The sequence below is a fragment of the Lepus europaeus genome, chromosome 1 (genome assembly GCF_033115175.1).
Source record: "Lepus europaeus isolate LE1 chromosome 1, mLepTim1.pri, whole genome shotgun sequence".
In the NCBI taxonomy this organism is placed as follows: Eukaryota; Metazoa; Chordata; class Mammalia; order Lagomorpha; family Leporidae; genus Lepus; species Lepus europaeus.
This window is the reverse complement of record NC_084827.1, coordinates 155,519,641-155,528,583: the sequence shown is the minus strand read 5'-3', so window position 1 is coordinate 155,528,583 and position 8,943 is coordinate 155,519,641. Positions and strand designations below refer to the sequence as shown.

At 43.0% G+C, this 8,943-nt stretch overlaps 1 pseudogene; it reads left to right on the top strand.

Annotated features, from left to right (window-relative positions):
- The first annotated feature begins 508 nt into the window (after window positions 1–508).
- Window positions 509–8,943, top strand: part of LOC133763416 (probable ATP-dependent RNA helicase DDX43) — a 65,317-nt pseudogene continuing 56,882 nt past the window's right edge.

Genomic DNA, 8,943 nt, shown 5'->3' with positions numbered 1-8,943 from the left:
CAGTAGACCCAGAGGACCTGAGTGAGACATTGACTGTGGCTACCAAAACCCCTTATCTAGCTAATCATCAGCTTCCAGTGATTACCTTAATAGTTCTTCAATCAACCTTTAACACCTCTTCTTTCTCGTTATTGAGTTAATATGGACCTACTTTACTTTTTGCTTGGGTAGCAACCATTGGTGGTTAGTGTGAATCACAGCCTAAATACAGGTAAACAGTGATTGGCACAGTTCTCTTTTTGTTTGATCTATGAGTCTGATTGTAAAGATTCATCTAACTAATATCATGGGAGGGGAGGAATATTACAGTATGAGAGTACCCAGTATTTTCAGGCCATAGGTAAATCCAGGAGTATTAAGTGTGATCAGAAATCACACAAAAGCCTCTGAATTGCAGCCAGTGGTGGTGTGTTATGATAAAGTTCACAGTGGTCCCTTTGAGTCTGATGGGGCTGGGGGACTCATCACTGCACTAGTGTGAACTTTAGTGCATTTGGCATCCGCTCCTATGAGTGACAGCAGCCAACCTACTGGGAATGTGCCACTTGCTCCCACTGATGATCTTGGGCAGAATGAGGGCGGGCGGTGTCTTCTTTTTAACTCTTTAAAGTCCTCTCCGGAGGCAAATACCGAAAATGGATCTGACTACCTTAGCAGAAGTAGGAAGGGGAAAATGCCAAAAGAACACGCCATTGAACATGCCCTTCTAGCAATAATTTCTCATTTTTTTAATTTGAAAGTCAGTGTTACAGTGAGAGGAGATACAGGAAGAGGGAGAGGTGAAGAGAGGGAGAGGGAGAGAGAGAGAGAGATCTTCCATCCTCTGGTTTACTCCCCAAATGGCTACAATCACCAGGGTTGGGCCAGGTTGAACCCAGGAACCAGGAGCTTCCTTTGAGTCTCCCACATGTGTGCAAGGGCCCAAGTACTTGGGCCATCTTCTGCTGCTTTCCCAGGTGCATTAAGAGGGAGTTGGATCAGAAGAGAAGCAGCAGGGGCTAAAACCAGTGCCCAAATGGTTTGCCAGCATTGTGGATGGTGGTTTTACCTGCTCTGCCACAGCACCAGCCCCGAATTTGTCAGCAACAAATCTTGCAACAGATTTGCTTGTTTACACTTGGTGTCCTCTGGTTGATTCCGCTGCACTACTCCAGAATAATTTTTAAAACTCAGATTTTCCTTGCTGAAAATTCTTCAGGGAAACTGCAAATCCTTGTAGATAAAGTTCTTAGACATAAGTACTTCTCTTTTCTAAATCTTCTTTTGCTACCACTGCCCACAACTCTTCACTGAAGATAACTCTGAATCCTGTCCTGTTGCCCAAAGGCATTTTGCTTTCTTTGGCTTCCTGATGGTGTCTGTACTTGCGAGGTTTAGGATGCTTCCTCTTCTTATTTTTCTGTCAGGGTGCAGTTTAAGCATCACCATCTATGGGAAGCCTTTTCCAACCTGTCCCCATTCCCAGCTCTCACCCCACAGACATCGTTGTCACACATCCCCACAGTATCTTTATCTTCATATTATCCTTATTTATTTTCTTGTCTGACTTCCTCAGGCACACTTGGAATGGGAACTATGTCCTTTTTATCTTTGAATTCTCATCTTTTAATACTTAAACTATATTATATCTGAATGAAAAGACAGAGTATCAGGAACAATTCTGTTAAGATAATAAAAACTATGAATTTGTGTGCAACTTTATCTACCAGCTAAATGGATCTGACAAAGGTAAGTATAGTTTGAGTACAAATCATGTTTGGTTTTTTTTTTTACAGCTCCACTGATCCAGGTCTCAGCTAATTCCCAATATTGTTTATTTTAAAAAATGAGTGGATGGTTTTATGTAGCCAAAGTAATCAAGAGTAAGTCTGTATAATTTATACAGTTGGAATATTGCAATTATGCTGGCCATGGTTCTCTGAGTCTCATCATGTCTGTGGCTCACCTTATGCTCTATCTATTGTGAACCTGAACTACTGCCTGAGTTGATTCAACAAGAGTTGGCACCTGACTGGAATGTAGCACAGCCTAACAGGACAACTCAGCTGAAAAGCCTTGCTCTTTGTCACACAGTGACAGATGGCCTTGTCAGGTTCTCTCCTGAGAATTTTAACACCCAGAGACAGAGTAAGTGAGCCAAAGCAGAGACGAGGCTACACCAGATCCTCAAAGTGACAGATCACTGGCTTGAGGGATACTCGCATTAGATTACTGAAGCTTCTAAAGGTTCCAGAGCTATTGCTGTGGCCTGAACACACAGGCTGTCTGACTCTGCAGCTGTAGAATTGGCTTCATGGTGTCTCTTTTATTCCAAGTTTCCTTTAAATAAACATACTACTAATTGAGATAATCAAATATTGCTTTGATCCTTGCACTATAAAAACATCTCACAGATTCCTGAATACAAAGTCCACAAGATCAAGAACTCTACTCCCCTCACCAGACTATCTTCAATGACTAGGTCAGTATCTAGAACATAAAAGTCCAAAATAATTGATGTGTCTATTTCTTCAATAAACACACTAATTTGATCAATTTTCAATAAAATGAGGTCTAAGGCCTTTAGGTTGGGGTCAGGGATCCTACTACCTAGGTTTGAATATGAGCTTCCTACTTCCCAAATGACTTCATTCTTTCTCTCTGTGGTTCAGTTTCTTACCATGTAAAATAGGAAGAGTAACTTTATCTATCTCAGAGGAGTGTGTTTTTCTAAGATTTATTTATTTGAAAGGCAGAGTTACAGAGTGTCGGGGCCAGTGGCCCTGGCCCGACATGAGATGCAGCAGGCTGAGGCTGTCCCTTATCTAATCCTGTTTCCAAGACTTTTTGTCCCATATTCCTGCAGGCAGGATGTGACTTCTGATGAAGGTTTATGATGTTCTTTGCACTATCTGCAGAGCTTGTACCCTGATCATTGCTACTTTGTAAACTTGCTTTGTTCCTGTGCTATGCATGATTACACACAATGAATGTTATCTGTATGGGGCCTGGGGTATATATCCTTGTGTTTCTTGGTGCTCGCGGCTGGAGACTGAAGGGTTTCCTTAGGGAGACTGCCTCCAGTCCCTCATCGCCGGGCCCCCTACTTTGGCCTGGAACGCGATGAGGCAATAAACGTGGTGATGAATTGACTGAGTGCTGCGTGTCTCCGTGTGGTTTGTCGGGTGGCCTCCGACAACAGAGAGACTGAGGCAGAGAGAGAGAGAGCTCTTCCATCACTGGTTCACTCTCTAATCCAAAGCCAGGAGCCAGGAGCCAGGAGCCAGGTCTCTCAGTGGAACAAATGCTTGGACCACCTTCTAGTGCTTTCCCAAGCCATAACCAAGAGCTGGATCAGAAGCAGATGAGCGAGACTCAAACTGGCAGCCATATGGGATGCCAGCACTGCAGGTGGAGGCTTTACTTGCTATGCCACAGCGTGGCTCCTCATAGGACTGTTTTAAAAATGGGATGAGGGGCCGGCACCATGGCTTAACAGGCTAATCCTCTGCCGGCACACCAGGTTCTAGTCCTGGTTGGGGCACCAGATTCTATCCCAGTTGCCCCTCTTCCAGGCCAGCTCTCTGCTATGGCCCAGGAAGGCAGTGGAGGATGGCCCAAGTCCTTGGGCCCTGCACCCGCATAGGAGATGGGAGACCAGGAGAAGCCCCTGGCTCCTGGCTTTGGGTCACCACGATGCGCTGGCCGCAGCGGCCATTGGAGGGTGAACCAATGGCAAAAAAAAAAAAAAAAAAAAAAAAAAGGAAGACCTTTCCCTCTGTCTCTCTCTCTCTCTCACTATCCACTCTGCCTGCCCCCCCCCCAAAAAAAAATGGGATGAGGAAGTGCAATGCAGTATGGTGCCCAGCATATAGTAATAACTCAATAAATGGTGGTTATTACATTGATATCATTCAATGCTAGTTACTTTTTGGGTATAATTACCGTGGATACCATAATGTTTATAGAGATAAGGAATAGTCATTTACAATATAAATGGACGACTGAAACTAGAAACCAGAAATCTTGGATTCTCATCCTTTTGTCATTATTTAATATGATGACTTGTATAGATTTATTGAGTTTTGACTCAGTACTTATGTTTGTTAAACAGGAGAGTCAGGAAGGGATGTGAGGATAGATACTCTCTACAGTCACTTTCAGCTTTAAAATTCCATAGTATTACATAAAAAGAGAAGACTTGATTTAATTCATACTGTTACTTATTAACTACTGTGATTAAAATGTTGTTTGGGAAATGGTGATTGATTCAAGTGTGGTTTAGAGATTTGCTTTATTCAGGCACATAATTACCAAGATGTTGGTGAGGCACACAGACTAAGAATTACTTGTGTCATAAAATTAATTCAATCACATGGAAAAACTAAATTATTCCCATACTCAGTGCTATGTTCATGGACAGTGTTCAATAAATATTAAGTGAATGACTGATGTGATGTCTTAAATAGAAGTGATTGACCAATTAATAAAAATTAAATCAACTAATGCTATTGGATTTGGTACAGCTTAGTTTTGGCAAGAAAGAAAGGGTGTATTTGCCAATTCAATTGACTTCCTTTTTACTGCTTCACGTGTTTTTAAAGACATCTTATAATTCAGGTGGATAAGAAATATCACTTTCATTAAATTCAATATAATTTTGACAGCCAGTACTGATTATACTCTTCAAAGGGGCAAATGAATCCAGTTAAGTCTGTCCCTCCTTGAAAAAGCAGACAGTTATCAGAGTTGTAGACCCAGGAGAGACCCCCTTAGGTTATTGATAAACAGCTCATCTCTGACATCAGGCATTTATTTGTCCAATTCACATGGTGTCCTCACAGGTCTTGCACTTTGCAACTCTTGCATATGCTTGAGAAAGAGGGTTCATTGAAAAGTTAGGAACGAGGCAGACACATCCTTCATGTTCTTGTCACTGACTAATATGATGCCACAGTGGAGATGTCAGTATTTGGCTTTACCAACCCACTGATCTCTGGCCCCTGGCCAATCTCCAGGAGTTAAAGAATTATAGCTGTCCCTTCCTTAACCACGGAGCAGACAAGTTACATTCCAAAACCCTTGTGGATGCTTAAAATTATGGATAATGCTAAGCCCTATACCCTGTTTCTCTTTTTTGCATACATGAAAAAGTTGCATTTTTTTAAGGGAAAGTGTTTATTAGAGAAAACCCAACAGACTGGAGGGAAGGGGTGAAGAAGGAGAAAGAGGGAGAAGGAGAGTGTAAGAGAGAGATAGAGACAGAGTCAGAGGTCAGGAGATGGAGAGAAAGAGAGAGATACATGTTCAGGAGCAGGTCCTTTTAAAACTTTGCCAGGGGACAGGCAGGGAAGTAGGAGCAGCAAATCCCATTAGGATGGGGGTGGGGCTGACACTGATGGCTGGACCATGTGGCCACCTGGCTTCCAGCAATGGCGGTGGGGGCTAGCGCCTAGGATACAGCAGGGTGTAGATCATGCCATAGATAAAGCTGAGCTATTTTACTTTTTTTTTTTTTTTTGACAGGCAGAGTGGACAGTGAGAGAGAGACAGAGAGAAAGGTCTTCCTTTTTGCCGTTGGTTCACCCTCCAATGGCCGCCGCGGTAGGCGCGCTGCGGCCGGCGCACCGCGCCAATCTGATGGCAAGAGCCAGGTGCTTCTCCTGGTCTCCCATGGGGTGCAGGGCCCAAGCACTTGGGCCATCCTCCACTGCACTCCCTGACCACAGCAGAGAGGTGGCCTGGAAGAGGGGCAACCGGGACAGGATCGGTGCCCCGACCGGGACTAGAACCCAGTGTGCTGGCGCCGCAAGGCAGAGGATTAGCCTAGTGAGCCGCGGCGCCGGCCTGCACTATTTTACTAACAATCCCCCCTTTTGGTTTTTATAATGCAGGAGTTGTATGGGATTACATTAGTCCCAAAAGTCCAGGAGGAGTAGAGGGATGATAATCTATCTTTAAAGCTACTTCCTGCTGACATGGGGCAACAAGGTACTCTTCGCTGGCATGAGGCGATGTCTCAAGCTGCTGTCTCTTGGGTGGGGAGCCAAGTATATCCTTGTAGCAGCATCTGATTGACTGCCTTGTTGGTGAAGGCCTTGTTTCATTCCATTATCAACTCCTGTAAACACTTAAACAGACACTGTAGCATGAGAATAGCAACCAATGGTCATAAGAGTGGCATTAACCAGGTAATGACAAGATTTCATAGAGGAGAGGAAATGGGGGGTGGTCTCTGGATCCTTGTGAAGACTGATGAATGTGGTTTAAAGCTGATCCCAACCAAGACCAGGAGAAAGGCCACTTACATTTTGCAGGTAGAGGGGCCTGTGTGTAGAGAAATTCTGAACAATCATACAAAATTAAATGGGGGAGAGGACCATCAATACACACAAGTTGGGAGTAGAGCCATTGATGTTAAAGTAGAGGTTATGATTACAAAGGAATGAAGCCCAAGCAGGCTTGATACAAAGGGCAAAGTCATTATTAGAGGACCTAATAAAGGTGCTGTCTAAGCCACAAATAAGTTCTCTGATTGAGAGGCAAATAGAAACTGACAGAAGAGGCTTGATAATAATCTGGTGGGCTTTAAGGTCTTGCCAGTTATGAGACCCAGACCTATTTCTTCATGTGGGGAACATCATAAGGGAGGTGTGAACCTCCTTGGGAAGGCACCCTGTTGACTTCCATTACCTATCTGGCTTGGGAGGAAAGCTGGCCAGGTAAAGGCAAATCTGCCTGCAACGTTACTGACCCTACTTGGCTGTCCCCCCAGCAGCGGTGGTCACTTTGGAAGCTGGGCAGAGTGAAGAGCTTTTCAGCTTAGAGCCAGCAAGGTATGTGGCTCTAACCTGGGCATCCTTTGACTCCAGGGCAGTTCCATTTCCAGTGACCAAACTCTTGGCTGGCAGAGCTGCCAGGGCTCTTCACAAGTTGACTTCTGCTGAACCCCAGGCTTACCACATTGAAAGCCACTGCAGTGGACTGGCCTGTTGGGTCTCTTTGATGGCAGATCACAGAGCAGCCTTTAATAGGCCTGCCACCTATCTTTACATTGCTTCTGATGCCTAGCTTTCTTTTCCTCCTGATTTTGGTTAAAGCAGACCAGAGGATGCAAGTCAAGGAGGTTCTCAAGTCCCTTCTCTAATCTTTGGTGGCCTAAACTAGAAGTCTATAGTCATAGGCATGTTCTGATAGTGTTTTTTCCTGAAATAGACAATGCCCAGGAGGATAGCTATGTCCTCATTTTTAAATTTTCTCTCCCTTTGTTTGGTCTGCAAGTGAGGTTTTTCCTGTTTACTGTTGCCATGACAAAGCAAATCTAGCTGTGGAATTATAATTTAAGCTCTCATGTTGGCTGTGTTATTACAGAAAAATGTTAGCCATCCCTTTTATAATACCTAAAAATCTAATTGTGCATCTTGGAGAGTCCTTCAGAATAGAATTAGTTTCCTACCTTGAAAAGAATAGAGAATTGAGAGAACAAGTTGGGCTTCAAATAGAGAAATGAGGGAGCAAGTCCCAGATTGCTTACTGACAATAACAATATCAAATGAAAACTGAGCAAACAATTTCAACCATTAAATAACAACTTAGGAGAACATTTTCCAGAAGTCCAATGCCCTCTATAAACTCTAAGAATGCATTTATTTGGAAACATCTCTTAAATATATAACATGGTGTAGCTTGTTTAACCAGCAAATTCAAGCACAAGCATATAAAATGTTTTTAGTTTCTTTCTACCAACAGATTTAAAACATCTGATGCAGAGATTCAGGTCACATGAATCAAAATGTATCTTTGATTAATTTTAGCAGTTTAAATCGATGAGCAATCTTTTATCTGAAAGCCAATTAAAACAGAGTTCTTTATAAATTTTCTCATGTAAACATACAACATGTACACACATATAACGTAACATAAATGATAGAACAATAATGCAACTTCAGTAATAACTCTTAAACTCTTTAACTGCTTTTTAAATTTACCAATTGATTTAAATTACTTTCTGCTTTTTAAAAAATTTTTAAATTTTTCTTATTTTTTGACAGACAGAGTTAGAAAGTGAGAGAGAGAGACATAGAATTCTAGACAGTGAGAGAGAGAAACAGGGAGAAAGGTCTTTCTTCCATTTGTTCACTCCCCTAAAGGCTGCTACGGCCGGCGCTGCGCTGATCCAAAGCCAGGAGCCGGGTGCCTCCTCCCGTTCTACCATGTGGGTGCAGGTCCCAAGCACTTGGGCCATCCTCCGCTGCTCTCCCGGCCACAGCAGAGAGCTGGACTGGAGGAGGAGCAACCGGGACTAATACCCAGCACCCCAACCAGGACTAGAACCTGGGGTGCTGAGGACCAGCCAAGTGAGCCACGGTGCCAGCCTACTTTCTGCTTTTAGAAGCCTGAATTAACCATCCTTTTTCCAGTTGAAACCTGTAGAGCATTATTGGCTTTTACAAAACCATCCCAAAATACTGAATACAATAGAAGTGGCTGGAGCAATTCTGTTGGACCCTATACATAGCCATGTTTAAAATTATAAACTCATGAACCAACAAGAGGCTAGGCTGTTGGGCTGTGAGCAACTAACTTGACTGTAGCTAAAAGGAAACAGCACATCTTAGACCCTGAGAGATACAAAGAATTCAAGATCTAAACAGAGGCAATCAGCTGATGGAGCAGGATGTGAAGTTTCTTTTCTAAATATCTGTTTTTGTCATCTTTGTACTCCCTGCAGGAATTAGCTTGTTATAAGCTTTTATTCCTAACACATTGGAGGTACAAACTGTTGAAAGAAAGGCTTAAGGAAAGCATCATAAACAAGTAACATGGCCCTTAATTTAAGGCTTAAAGCACAAGAACAAAAATCCTGAACTCATTTGGCTGCATTCCTAGGTTAAAACATTATATACACACTTGTGGAATCCTGGCTCATACGTGATGATTCCCAGAGGACATATAACATGGTTG